Here is a 15,264-nt window from a genome sequence, read left to right on the forward strand (position 1 = left end):
AGAAAAATGATACCACCACAGCCTCTCAGCAGCCATCTATTGCTTGTAACTCCTTAACTGATGTGGAGTTTCATGAGCCCCTATCCTGTCCATACAGAAATTGACTGGCTTGATTTTGTGCAGGTAACTGTACTGCTCTAAGTTTGTGCTTGTAATGGCCGTGTCATGTCTGTCAGGCAGTACTTCATAGCACACTCCCCATCTTCTGACTCTTACATCATTTCCCACCCCTCTTCTGCAGTATTCCCTAAGTCTTGCTGGGAATGGGTGTTGATATAGAGGCCCCATTTAGGGCTGAGCACTCAACAAGAACACAGGTGGTTTTTTTTTAACATCTCATTTTGGATTAAAAAATTCTATTATCTTAGAATAACAAAGAAGTGACTGTTCCTTAGCATCATTAAAGACCATGCTTTAATAAACAGTGTTCTTCATGAAGACATCAAAGACTGAGGTGGGCTCTCATTTTTAGTTGTGCAGGTAAATATTATTTTGGGTGTGTTTTAAAACTTTTATTCAACTAAATCCTTAAGCTCATTCTTTTATGAATAATATCTTAAAAAGCGGGCAATAATGAAAATGTAAAAAAAAATATACAAAAACAGGCACAGTGAGAATTTATCTTTATTTGGTTTAAATGAGCTAAGGGTCTCAGAAAAAGTCTGTCCTCACTGCCCCCAACATTATATTTTATAATTTAAGATCTAAAAAACAGCTACAGAGACTGGAGAGATAGCTCAGTGGTTAAGAGCACTTACTGCTTTTGCAGAGGTCCTGAGTTCAGTTCCCAGGACCCAGATGGCCATTCACATCTGTCTGAAATTCCAATTTCAAGGAATCCAACATCCTCTTCTGGCTTTTAGGGTACCCAGCAAAAACATGGAGTCAATACGTAATATTTAGGCAACTCTCACTAAAATAAAAAGAACTCTGAAAAGAAATAGCTACAAACCAGGAATGGTGGGAGGTACATATCTGAAGTTCTAGCACTTGAGAGGCTGATGCAAGATGAGAGAAGAGATTCAAGAGTCAAGTCCCACTCTGGACTACAGAGCATGACTCTGCCTTCTACTTTTTTTGATTCTAGAAGCTCTTATTTGATGAATAGAAAAAGATGTGAGACTATTAATGGATTGTAGCTACACTCGGTCAAGTTCTTGTCCCAGGTGCTTATAAACAATGGAGGTGTTCTGGCATTGGCAAGGTCTAATCTGATGGCTTCTTTCCTCTGTTTTTTTTTTTCTGATGACTCGTGTGCTTTTTACTGATAACCTGTTGCCTGGCTCATAATATACTGCAATTGAATGTCCTTTCTGTGTCTCACACTGATGAGAGCTTTTGTGTGGCAAATTTAATGTTTTTGATTCATTTCTGCTGGATTGTGAGGCTCCTCTGTATCCAAAATGGGATAGCAAACTGATTTTTGCCCTTCCAAAGTTCTTTCTGTCTTTTGGTATCACTGGTCCATGGCTGCTTTTGCTGACATAGGCCATCTCCACATACTCAGTCCACCTAGGATGCATTTGTATACGTGTGTGTCTAAGCACAGGATAAAAAGCTGTAATCCCAGCACTTGGGCAGTAAAGGCAGGAAGATCAAGAGTTCAAGCTTTGTTATTCTCAGCTACATGTTGAGTTTGAGGAAGCCTGGACAACATGAGACAATCTCAGAAAATGTTATAAACAGTGCTTCAATAAACATAACAATCTCTCATTTAATCCAAGATAGAAAAAGGCAAAATGGTTATTCTTTACATGTTATGTATTAATTGGAAAACTGTCAAAGCTATTGGTAACAATATTTTAAGTAAGGTGGTTGACCAGGCACTAAATATCTGCAAATCTAGTTTTACTTATTTATTTATAGGTAGGGTTTCTCTGTGTAACGGTGCTGTTTTGTAGACCAGATGACCTTGAACTCACAGAGATCAACCTGCCTCAGCCTCCTGAGTGTTGGGATTAAAGGCATGTTCCACCACCATCCATCTAGATTTATTTTTTTCCTTTTTTTTTTTTGAGACAGTATCTATGCTCTGGCTGTTCTGGAACTCTATGTAGATCAGGCTGGCCTGCCTCTGCCACCTGAGTTCTGGGACTAAAGGCATACGCCACTACACAGGCTTTAGATTTCTTATATGTAGAAGTAATCAGGCACAGAATAACAGAAATAAGACATGGTGGCACACCCCTGTAATGTCAGTACTCGAGGCTCTGTCTTGAACACACACACACACACACACACACACACACACACACACACACACACACCCAACAAGAAAACTGATCTGATTAGACCTACCACAAATATGTATGAATATATACATATGCACAAATACATATGTTTACATGCATGTGGATTGTTAAGTGAGTGTGTGTGTGTGTGTGTGTGTGTGTGTACAGGCATATGATAAATCTATAGCACCTATGAAAAACCTAAAAATTTATTTAAAAGCTTTTATTAGACGATTGTATAGTAATTCCTTCATAGGTGGTAACTTTTTTTTTTTTTTTTAAGATGTTGTTGTTATGTGGTTTTGGTTTTTCGAGACAGGATTTTTCTGTATAGCCCTGGCTAGCCTCCAACTCAGAGATTTGCCTGCGTCTGCTTTCCGAGTGCTGGAATTAAAGGCCTATGTCACCACTGCCTGGCATGATGTTATTATTTTTAGTTACGTTTATGAGGGGAGACGAGTGTGTGTTCGTGAGTGCAGGTGTCTGTGGAATGACCCATCAGCATTGGATTCCCCTGAAACTCCAATTGTATAGGCAGTTGTGAGCCACCCAATCAATATGGGTACAAAAGCAGCATGTACTTTTAGCTGCTGAGCCATCTTTCTTGCCCCTTGTTGTTTTGGGGTGTGTGTGTGTGTGTGTGTGTGTTTTAGTTTATATGTATGGGTAGTTTGCCTGCATGTATATCTGTGCACGCATATGCAGTGCCACAGAAGCCAGAAGAAGGCATTAGATCCCCTATTGCTGAACTTACACAATTGTGAGCCAGCATGTTTGTGCTGGGAACAGAACCTGGGTTCTCTGCAGGAACAGTCAGCACTCTTAACAACTGAGCCATCTAGCTCCCCCTTGATAGTTTTAAGTAAAATACCTTTTATTTATTCTTTTACAATTTCATTCATGTAAACAGTGCATCTTGATCATATGCATACCCATCTCCACCCTTCTACTCCGTACAGGCCCTCTTAACACTTTCCAGATCCCTACTTTGTATCCTTTCCTTTTGTTGTTTTGTTTGTTAAGAACACACAGAGCCGCCGGGCGGTGGTGGCGCACGCCTTTAATCCCAGCACGGATCTCTGTGAGTTCAAGGCCAGCCTGGGCTACCAAGTGAGTTCCAGGAAAAGGCGCAAAGCTACACAGAGAAACCCTGTCTCAAAAAACCAAAAAAAAAAAAAAAAAAAAAAAAGAACACACAGAGCCCAATTAGTGTGGCCTGTTAGAATGTTCAGTTATCTTGTGCAGGTAATCGTAGCTGCAGCAAGTTTATGGGTGTATTGGCCATGTCATGCCCTGAAGACAGAATTCACATATACTCCTCCCCATCCTCCAGCTCTTATATCTTTCTGCCCCTTTTTGTGAGCAGTTGTGGGTGGGGTAAGGCTGATGTAGATGTCCCGGTTAGGGCTGAGCATTCAATAGATACTTCATCTCTGAACTTTGACTAGTATGAGCCTTTTGTTAACTGCTGACTTCTGCCTAGGAAAGGTTCTCTGGCCAAGGTTGAGGGCAGCACTAATCTGAGTATAAACATAAATATTTAAAAGACAGTTTAACCACACATTGTTTTTGTTTGGCTTTTTGAGACAGTGTTTCTATGTGTAGCCCTGGCTGTCCTGGAACTCATTCTATAGTCCAGGCTCGCTTCTGCCTCCCAAATTCTGGGATTAGTAGTTGGTTTAGCAAAGCAATAATAGTAGGTTCCTCCCTAGGGCCTGTGACTACCAGCTTTTGACCAGGTTTACTATATCAGGCCTGATTCCCCCTCCCCCCCTTTGGAACAGACCTCAATTGAATCCAAAACCAGTTGATTACTTCCATAACCTTTTTTTGTTTGTTTTTTTGTTTTGTTTGGTTTTGGTTTTGGTTTTTCGAGACAGGGTTTCTCTGTATAGTTTTAGTGCCTGTCCTGGATCTCGCTCTGTAGACCAGCCTGACTTCGAACTCACGGACATCCGCCTGGCTCTGCCTCCTGAGTGCTGGGATTAAAGGTGTGCGCAACTGCCGCCCGGCTTCCATGACCTTTGTGCCTCTGTTACACTAGTGCGTGCATCTTCCCTGGCGGTTGATACTGTGGCATGCAGGGTTGGGTGCAGTGATACTGTTGATGTTGGGATTCCAGATGTATACAGCCATTCCCAGTTGCCCTTATTACTTTTCCTTGGTTACTGGTAAGTTGTTTAAAAATTAAAATTTCATTTAAAATCAAGTTTATATCTTATTATGGTTTAAAAGTCAAATCCTAGAAAAGCCAAACATATCAATATTCTTCCGCATTTACAGTTCTAACCACTGTAGAGAACCCATTCAGTAGATTTTCTTCATTTTCCAGTTTGGAAGAACTGTCTGACATTATTTTCCACCCATGTTTCATATATTGTCTCTTCACTTAACTGAGAGTAGATGAGAAGTTTCTAGTTTTTCCCTCCTCTATTCTATCTCTCCCCCCCCCCCCCCCCCCAGACAGGGATTCTCTGTGTAGTTTTGGTTCCTGTCCTGGAACTCACTCTGTAGTCCAGGCTGGCCTCGAACTCACAGAGATCCGCCTGCCTCTGCCTCCCGAGTGCTGGGATTAAAGGCGTGCGCCACCACCGCCCAGCCTATTCTATCATTTTTATGTAGACAGATTGGTAGCTGCTTAGAGTACTGGTCTGTCCATAATTTGATTAGTTCAGTATGTAATGTTTCTATTTTACTGCTCAGTACAATTCACAACTAGGCCAAATGGTGTAAAATGAGGTTATCATATATCTTGTTTTGTTGAACTATTTTAGTTTTCTTTATATTTTTATATATTTTAGTTTTCTTCTGCCCATATTGTTGAAATATTTTAATAAATGTAATCCTTGTTATCTGATGAAATACAGTATTCTGCCCATTTCATTAAGGTTTACTGTATGTGTATAAGTGTGTGCCTGCTTGTATGTATGTATACCACATGTGTGTGTGGTACCTTTGGAAACCAGAAGAGAACATCAGAGTCCTTGAAACTGAGTTGTGAGTTGATTGTGAGTGGCCATATGGATGCATGGTAGGAACCAAACCCACATTCTTTGCAAGAACATCAAGTGCTCTTAACCTCTGAGCCATCTCTTCAGCCCACCCTACCCTGTTTCATTTTCAATCATTCTCTTCTAGTGCCTGAGACTTTACCTGTTCCTGGGATCTTCCTATAGCTCTGTGATGGCACCTTGGTTTTCAGGAACCCATGTCCACTTCTGTGTTTTACTTACATTTGGTGAGGCACATCTTCCGGTAGTTGTCATACAATAGTTGTGAGAGCTTGTGCGTCTGAAAGTCCTTTTTCTGCCCTATTTCCTGCGTGAGGTTTGGGGCATCATTTAGCTCTTTTTCTTCCAATTTCCAGCCGAAGTCTGGGACCATCCTCAGATGTTTTCCTTGATGAAATGAAACAAAAAATTTCCTCTGGGATTCAGAACAGAACTCCTTTAGGGGCTGTTTTCATCCCATGTCTTGCCTGCACATTGGGCCTCTTCACTCTGAAATTCATGCTCTTCTCAACTGGGCATTTTTCTTGGTTTATCATTTTGAGTTCTTCCCATATACTTTCTTGTTCTTTGAGGAGTTCTCTTGGTACTTCCCAATTACTGTTGTAACTTCCCTAGATTTTCTACTACTTCTAATTAAAGTTATAAATTGACAGATCAGAATTCTATGTATGGGGGTACAAAGTGATGTTATGGTTGACCAATACAATGTGCAGTAATGAAAAATTAGCATTCTACACATTGAGTAATTGTTTTGTAATAAAAGTCTTTGAAATTTACTCTCAAGAATTTTGGAATATATGATATATTACTTACAGAGTTTCCAACACCATACAATCCTTATTTACACTTTGTACCTTCAGCTTCATGTTCTTTCTGGAAGATGTTCTCAAATTTATCTCCTAGCCCTTTTGCTGAGCCTTTATTCTTTGTATTTTCATTTTAGAACTTCCTATTTATGTTTCCTGGGTGCTTTATGTATAGCTATCATATAGGGTTTTTTTTACCCCAAAGTCACTGTTGCTTCAGGCTGCTTTGTGTTTCTTTGGGGTGTGTTGTTTTATTTCCCCCTTTTCCAGTCTTGCTTTGGTGCCCATTGGTGTCAGGGCGCCTCTGAGCCTGTGGTCCTGCCTTGTCTAGGGCAACATTCATTGTAGAGGCATTTGTCAGGCTTGTCTCCTTAGAGCCTCCTAACAGCTGGTGACCCTAGTGCAAAGAGTGTACTTCCTTACTAGAGAAAACAGTGACAGCCTGGGGGGGGGGGGGGGGGGAGCGGAGACAGCTAGACAGCTGTCTAGCTCTACGAAGTTCCATGTGACTCAAGAGGTCCTGCTCAAGTTCTTAATTCTGTTTCCAACCCAAGTTTCTGCTACTTCCAGTCAGGTGTGTTGTCTTCTGCATTGCTGGTGAAAGATTCAGCTCTTTCTGATCAAGTTTCCATTTCTAGTCCCTTGTATTTTAAGGTTCTTGTTTCTACTCAGGCTTTCTGTTTTACATCTTAAAAAAAACATCCTTATTTATCATTTTAGTTAGTACTTCAGAAAGGAGTGCAAGAAAATGTACTCCTGCCACGTGCCATAAGGAATAAAAACATGGGAGATCACATCTTAGTGGGGGAGACAGGCACATCAGTTACAGCTAAGAAAGAGGAAGAAATAATAGTATCATCGGGCTAGACAGCAGGAGACAGTGGCCACTGAACATAAACTACTTGGAGAAGCATTGCTGATGGAGCGACACCTGTTACTTTCAAGCCTGAAGTGAGTGGATAAGCTATGAATAGCCACCTGGGAAGATTCTAAGTATAATGAATAGGAAGTACAAAAGCATGGAGTGAGGCTGTTTGGTGTGTGGCTGGAGATCAAGGAAAGAGGAAAGCAGACTTGGAGGCCCTTGGTAGTAAGTAACTGCAGCAGAGTAACCACTGATGGTGGCGATAGTTTTCCCACCAGCCTGGGATCCAACTCCTTTGGCCTCTATGGACACCTGCATTCATGTGCACATACCTACACAGATACATACCCATAATTAAAAATAATTCTTTTATGAAAATGAAAATTCATTTGGCAGATAAGCTAAGTGAGATTTCGACCTAACAGCAAAAGATTTGCCTTAAAATTGTATTTTCCCCACATCAGACTGGAAAAAATAAGACCTGACCATCTTAGTTGTTATCAAGGGTGACAAGGATAGTTCACAGATTGTAACTGGACAATTGAGCTCACTAGAAGGGCAGTTTTATTCTGGCAGTACAGATTGATGCATTGCCTGGGGGGGAAAAAATGTATTTTTCAGGAATTTGACCTAAAGAGCTTCTGGCCCAACTGAACAGAGACCTTCCTTCCCCTCTTCCTCCTTTTTATTCCTTCCCCTTGGAATAAACTCACAGAGTAGCCTAGGCCAGCCTCAAGTTCTTAATCCTCCTGTCTCCATCTCCCAAATGCTGAAATTAAAGATAGGAGCCACCACCGCCAGCCAAAGAATTTTCTTTTTAGCATTTTTTGGTAGGTATTAGCAAGATGAACAAACAAAACAAAATACAAGATAGCTAGGTGTGGTGTTGCACACCTTCAATCCTAGCACTTGGGAGGCAGGGGCAGGTGGATCTCTGAGACCAACCAGGGCTACATAGTGAGACTCTGTCTCCAGAAAAAAAAGTTACAAGCTACTCAGGCATTCCATCAGTGGGGGATTTATTGTTAGGTCTACTCCATTTAACATGCAGTTGCTAAGAAATGAGAGTTGTACATAAATCTTAGAAAGATGACCATGACCTATTTATATACAGAAATAGGTGTGGCAAGTGGTAAGTTTATATGAGATCTTGTTTTTATTTAAGCAGTGTATCAATGTATGTACAGAAATCTGTTAAAGACTGAACAGTGAATTTGAAGACGTTTCTTAAAGAATAAACCAGGGAGGCAGAGACAGATCTCTGTGAGTTTGAGGCCAGCCTGGTCTACATACTTAGTTTAGGACAGCCAGAGCTTCATTGTGAGACCCTGCCTCAGAAAACAAAAACCAAACCAAAACAAAAAAACATAGTTCTGTTGAATTGTATTGGGTTAGTGATAAAATTGTCTTCCTTGCTAAATTATTCCTAATAGCAGATACACGTTAATACCAATGAATTAATTCTACCCATATTAACCAAACCAGTATTAATGTGGCCCCTCCTGTCCCATCCGAGGCCCTGCTGTGGGTAGAAGACTCAGGACAGAGAGAGACTTGGCTGTGACAGCAGGCTGCACCTGGAGTGGCCAAAGGTAGGAAGTTGCTAAGGCAGAAACCAAATGTTTAGAAGTGGCTGTGAACAATCGTTAGGAAGTAAGTTTCTGAAAATACTCTCAGGTTTGCCCTTTCTTCCCATGTGGTGTTCTCAGGAGTTCCTAAAGGTGGACACTGAGAGCATGCTGCAGTATTCGATGTCTTAGGTTCAGATGGCTAGGCCTTACTTCTTTAGCCCTGACTGGGATGGAAGTGTGAGGTGCTTTCCCTGGGAGACCTACTTTTTTAGCCTTGGACCTGTTTTTTGTTAGTTTTGAGAAAGGGTTTCACTGTATATACCATGCTGGCCTTGAACTCACTATGTAGCTCATACTGGCCTTGAGCTCTCAGTGATTCCCTCCTGACTCAGCAAAACACTGTTGAGTGCTGAGATTACAAGTGAGGGCCACAATGCTCAGCCTTTGGATTTGGTGTGGGGTTTTGGTTTTGGGGTTTGTGGGGGGGGGGGGTTGTTTTTGTTTTTAAGACTCATATAAGAACTCAGAACCTCCAGCTTTTTTTTTTTTTTTGAGACAGGCTCTCTCTCTCTCTACCTGCATCTCATAGATTTGCTAAACTGGCTAGCCATGGAGCTCCTGGGATCTGCCTGTCTGCCCATTCCAAACCCAAGTGCGGTATGTGTGGGTGTTGTGTCTTTTATGTGAGTATTGGAGATCTACACAGAGGTTCTCAGGCTTATGTCCCCAGACTTTGCCTTTCTAGTTTAAAGGTGGAGAAATAAGTCTCTGAGAGGGTTTATTTTTATAGCTCAGGAATCTCATAACATTTGACTCAGTTCATTAGAAATTTAGTTTTTAAGATTTAATTTATCATTTTAAGAGTGGTACATTGAACTGTTACTGAACAGCATTGTGGTTCATTTCAAGAGTGAAGCCTGGCATGTCAGCACATGCCTTTAGTCCCAGCACCTGTAAGGCAGAGGCAGGAGGATCTCTGTGAGGCAGAGGCCAGCTTGGTCTACATAACAAGTTCTAGGATAGCCAGGATTACATAGTGAGACCCTGTCTCAAAAAAAAAAAAAAGAAAAGAAAAAGAAAAAGAATGCATCAGTGATACAAAATGCTTCATTTGCTAGACATAATGATGAACACCTGTAATCCCTATACTTGGGAGGCTGAGGCAGGAGGATTGTGAGTTTGTACTCAGCCTAAGCCACAAAGCAAAATCTTGTCTCAGAAAAAAACAGGACAAGGAAAAAACACCTTACCTGCTAAGACTTGTATTCTTTACTTTCTTTACCCCCAGTAATAGTTCTCAGCTGGGACAGGTGGTCTGCAGTGGCCATCTTAGGGGTACTTCTCAAATCTAGTGGTTAAGACTGTCCTGCACTGCACAGGACAGCCACACAAAGGTTGTCTGACCCAAATACCAGTAGTGCTATGGTGATGAAGTACTGTCTTGAAGGGTCAGTTAGTCACCGCCCCTCTTTTCCAGCTTCAGGGAGTAGAGGCTGGTGGAGTAAAGCTGATGCAGATAGGATTTTAGTGCTGTGTTGCCTGCAGTATAAGTGTTCTCAGGGATAATATTGGTAATAGAAAATCTGCACTTCTTACCTGTGTCGGGTGTGGGTTAAGCATCATGTGTGAGCTCACTTAATCCTCACAGTGACACCAAATGGTACAGGAGAGGAGACAGGTCTGCAGAGTCAAGATTTGTAATTACTTTTTTCTTTGTCTTGTTTTCATCCTCCTTTGTGGGGGGTTGGGGGGAGTCCTCGAGGCAAGGTTTCTCTGCGTAGCCCTGGCTGTCCTGGAACTTGATCTGTAGAACAGGCTGTTGTCCAACTCAGAGATCCACCTGCCTCTGCCTCCTGAATGCTGGGGCCAAAGGTGTGCACCGCCACCACCTGGCTTATCCTCAATTTTAGAGGTTAACAAATTTAAATATTCAGTCACAGTTACATAGTAAGTGTCTGTAGGGCCTCTCTAAAGTTCAAGGCTACAAAGGTAATATACTCACCTACCTTCCTTCCTTCCTTCCTTCCTTCCTTTCTTTTTTTTCTGAGACAGGGTTTCTCTGTGTTGTTTTGGTGCCTGTCCTAGATCTCTCTCTGTAGACCAGGCTGGCCTCAAACTCACAGAGATCCGACCTGGCTCTGCCTCCCAAGTGCTGGGATTAAAGGCGTGCGCCACCACCGCCCGGCCCACACCATTCTTTCTAGTCCAGGAGTAAGGACAGTCAGGTCTTTGCATAAAGACAGATTTTTAATCCAAAAATACCCACTGTGAAATTGTCCTATGTCCCTCAATCAGCAAAATTTATTTTTCACCAAATGCATATTCCCTCAATAGGTTTCTGGTAGGGAATGAACAAATCGAGTCTCAGCCCTAAAGCCATCCATGTACTCAGCACATCTTTACAGTAACCTGCTGCTGATTAACACTAGAACAAAGACCACTTGTGGCTGCCTTCAAGAGTCTAGACTACCTGCCATATCAGTGTTTCTGTCATTCTGTTGGTTAGTGATCTAGCTCCAGTGATTCCAGCAACATCCTGCCATCTAATGAAGGCCTCTACCCCCACTCTAGATTAAGGGCAAGCCATCAATGAGCATTTTCTTATTTGGGATCCCCATGTCTTAGCTGGGTAGTGGAATTATCAAGGGTGCCAGCACATGCTTAAGGGAATGAACAGGATATTGTTGGTTGGTATTTGGCACACTTGTCTTTTAACTGACATTTTGATGAATTATAATGGGTTTCCTGGATCTAGATCCTCAGTTTCAAGCTCTGAGAAAATGCTTGCTATATGTAGAAATCTAGTCCAAAAGCTATCAAGTGATGTCAGTGCCCAGCTTTCTTTCTCTGGAGGTTTACATGTGCTGGGATTAATAGAGTCTTGAGGTCCAGGTTTACTTGAGTCAATGTGTTCTGTGTCTGAGCCCAAGTGTTGAGGGCCTGCAATCCTTTTGACACTACCTTGGGTTGTTAGGAGCTGTATTACTTGATGGCATGTGATGCTCTATTCTGCAGCAAGACAAGTGCTGCCTCTTGTCTTGCTTCTTACTTTCTGTACTAGCCACCTGTATTGGCACTAATTTCTTTGCCCTTCTAGCACCCTTTTGCAGGGGTGAGGAGGCAGGGTCGCTTGGGTTGTCTGGGGCCAGGGAACAGTGGTTTGTGGGTCTGCCTATAACAAGCTTTCTTGTCAGACTATCTTTGGACCACCAGCCCGCAAATAATGACCCAGAGACGTATTATTAATTATGAAAGCTTGGCCTTTAGCTTAGGCTTGTCTCAACTAGTTATTATAATTTAATTAACCCATATTTTTTAATCTATGCTTTGCCTTGTGGTTTGGTTACCTCTATACCGTATGTCCAACTTCTTTAGAGTCTCACTGGTGTCTCTCTGCCTCTCTTCTTCCCAGAGTCCTCTCTGTCCCCAGAAATCCCACCTAACCTTCCTGCCTAGTTATTGGCCATTCAGCTCTTTATTAAACAAATCACAGGATTATATATCTTCACACAGTGTACAAATATCCCACAACATCTGCCAGATAAAAAAGGACATACATAGTACTGGGCTTCTGGAGGAGTCCCTGACCTTGTGAAGTTGTCCTGGAGAGAACAGACAGACTTTTTTTTCACAGCTAATTGGACTGACTAGACCCAGAGCTAAATCTGCTTTTTTGTTTGTTTTGTTTCGTTTTTGTTTTTCGAGATAGAGTTTCTCTGTGTAACAGCCCTGGCTGTCCTGGAACTCACTCTGTAGACCAGGCTGGCCTCAAACTCACAGAGATCTTCCTGCCTGTGCCCCCCAAATGCTGGGATTAAAGGCATTCGCCACCAGCCCACCGCTAATTCTGGTTTCTTTCTGGAGAGAGGAGAGTAACTTAAACCAAGTACAATCCATTTGTGTTGTCATCTTTACTACAGATGCTGCTCTCTGTACCTTAAAGGGACACTCTTTAGGGTGCACTAACACTTGTGTGTCAAGCCTTCCCAGTACTTGATCCCCACACTGGGATTGAATTAGTTGAGATTGGGAGTGTTCTGTAAGCAAAGATCCTCTTACCTGGAGTCAAGCAGATAAGGACACATGTGTGGGCCCCTGGGGGAGGGAAAGTGGCCCTTTGTGGGTTCCTTGGCATCACCACCTACAGAGCAGCTCAGCCAGTGGAGGTTTGAAGCCTGGAGGGAGGCAGCTACTACAGTGGTTGCCATGCAAAGGCCTTGGGGAAGTGGTAGCTGGAGAAAGGGCTCTGACCCACCAACAAGTAGAAGAAAGAGAAACAATCATACAAGTGGAGACCTAGTAGAAAGATTTTTAAACAGGTTTAGTTGTTTTGGCTGTTTTTGAAATTCTGGCTTACAGATGTTTTCTCTCAGGGATCCCTTTCTTGTATAAACTGTGTGATTCTAAATCCCTGCCTTCCTTGATAAGGTTTCAGACTTGATAGACTGTGTATGAGTAGAAACTTAGAATCATTTTTCTCGTTTGTTTTGTGATACTGGGAATTGAACCTGAGGTTTGAAACATGCAAGGCACTTTAACTATATCCTCAACTGTATTAGTCAGGGTTCTCTAGAGTAACAGAACTCAGAGAGTGAATCTCTCTCTCTCTCTCTCTCTCTCTCTCTCTCTCTCTCTCTCTCTCTCTCTCTCTCTGTGTGTGTGTGTGTGTGTGTGTGTGTGTGTGTGTGTGTGTGTGTGTGTGTGTGTTTGATTTATTAGAATGACTTAAAGGCCGTGGTTCAGCTAATACAACAATAGTGGACTGTATATGGAAAGTCTAGGAATCTAGAGTTGTCCAGTCCACAAGGCTGGATATCTCAACTGGACTTCAGTATGTGCTGAAATCCCAAAGAAGAAGTAGGCTCTAATTAATGTCAGTGAGAGAATGGAATTGCTAGTGAGACAAGAGCAGCAGGCAAAGAAGAAAAGCTTCCTTATTCCTTGTCTTTACACAGGCTTCCAGCAGAAGGTGTGGTCCAGATTAGAGGTGGGTTTTTCCAGCTCAAATGATCTGGATTAGCAGTGTGTCTTCTTACCTCAAAGATCCAGATTAGAAGTGGATCTTCCCATTTCAAATGAAGCAACTATCCCTCACAGATGTGCCCTCTATTTTGGGGTTTTTGTTAATTCCAGATGTAGTCAAGATGACAACCAAGAATAGCCATCACATCAACTTTTTTCACTTTTCTTTCTTTGATTTATTTTTATTGGTGTGTCTTTATGTGTGTGCACATAATTCAGCCAAATTCTTCTTTGAGACGGAAGCAGGGCTCCTGATATCTGTAAGACTGAGGCCAGTCTGGTCTAGAAAGAGCCAGAGGTCCATAGTGAGACCCATTCTCAAACTGCACACACCCGACTCTACCCTCAAAAAGACAGGGTCTCATCTGCCCAGGCAGGATCCTCTTGCCTTAGCCTCCAGAGTAGCTGAGATTACAGGTGTACTTTATCAGATCTGGCTGTGTTGTGCCCTTATTGCTAGATTTTGCACTGAAGTCTGAGTGTTTCTTGGGGACTCTTCTGGCTCCTATGAATGAAGTCAAATTGTGCTGCATTGTGCCTGTGTATTCTGTTTTATATAAATGCATGTTTAGCTGTTAATTTTACTCTTTATAAGTATTTCAGGGCTGGAGAGATGGCTCAGTGATTAAGAGCACTGTCTGTTCTTCCAGAGGACCTGGATTTAATTCTTAGCATCTACATGGCAAGTCACTACCATTTTGGGCATATAACACCCTTTTCTGGACTTTGTAGACATTGAGCATGCACGTGGTGCACATACATATTTGCAAACACCTACACACATAAAATATATTTCAAATGGAATTGATTGTGTTTGCTTTTCAGTTTTTAAAAATTAAATGTAATTTACTTAAATCTTATGTGAGACATCAATTTGAAGAACACTTCTCTCTTCTCTTTTCTCTTCTCTTCTCTAACAAGACTTCTATTTTGATACATTTGCTTCTACTGGGAGCTGACATGCCAACCCCAGAGGACTAAAGTTCCCTATTACCTCTGTTGCCTGCACGGTGAACCCTGTGGGATTGTAGGGTGGCCTCACACAGAACTCTTAGCTTTCTTACTCTGGCAGTTTGGGGGACATAGTCGAAAGAGCTAGAGTACTCAGACAAGAACCTACTTAATTTACACAGATTCCAGAAATGGTTGTCATCATATCCCTTTGAGATTGGTAAGTGCAAGGAGAAAAAAAGATGTTACTGAAGAAAATCAACAAAAGCCTGGTATAGTCTCCTTTGAGCCTGTGGGACAAGATGCTGTGTTTTGGAGCCGTGTTTTTCAGTGTGCCGATGCTGCTGTGGCTGTCCTCACCTTGTCTTTGGCCAGCTCTGATTGGGATCTGCTTAATTAAGGAGGAAGAGAATGTTTTCTTCCAACTGAAGACCTTTTCAGGCTCTGAGGTTAATTTTACAGTAAGATCTTCATGTAGATCATGGCTGTAAAGCACTGATGTGATCATAGGTTTTTTTCTCCATCAAATCTCACTAATTAGCTACTATCATAAATTTTGCTGTTGAACTGGACTCTGTTGAAGGTTGTTTTAGCATATTGAGAATTAACTTGGCATTCGTGTACAAATCTGTGAAATGTTTTCGGTCCAGTGCTGGCCTCCTTCACTAGGTCCCACGTCCTGATTTGGTAGGGATGTGTGTACAAGGGAGCATGTGTCTGCATCTTTCTCTTTTAGCCATTGCTGATTGCCGGTTGCCTCCTCACTTAGTCCTTGGCCCTTGTTTATGTCATGTACTGACCAGTCTA

The 15,264-nt window shown here is 42.1% G+C and overlaps 1 protein-coding gene across 3 annotated transcripts in view; it reads left to right on the forward strand.

The window, feature by feature from the left end:
- Positions 1-15,264, forward strand: part of Hdlbp (high density lipoprotein binding protein) — a 77,692-nt gene that overhangs the window by 2,853 nt on the left and 59,575 nt on the right. The window contains exon 2 of one of the 3 annotated variants that reach the window (XM_052750331.1): positions 9,044-9,141. The exons of the other annotated variants lie outside the window; for them this stretch is intronic. The gene's annotated coding sequence lies outside the window, so the exon portion shown is untranslated. The remainder of the gene's footprint in view (positions 1-9,043; positions 9,142-15,264) is intronic. 3 annotated transcript variants of the gene reach the window in all.

The sequence above is a fragment of the Peromyscus californicus genome, unplaced genomic scaffold (genome assembly GCF_007827085.1).
Source record: "Peromyscus californicus insignis strain IS unplaced genomic scaffold, ASM782708v3 Scaffold_21__1_contigs__length_65335640, whole genome shotgun sequence".
NCBI lineage: Eukaryota > Metazoa > Chordata > Mammalia > Rodentia > Cricetidae > Peromyscus > Peromyscus californicus.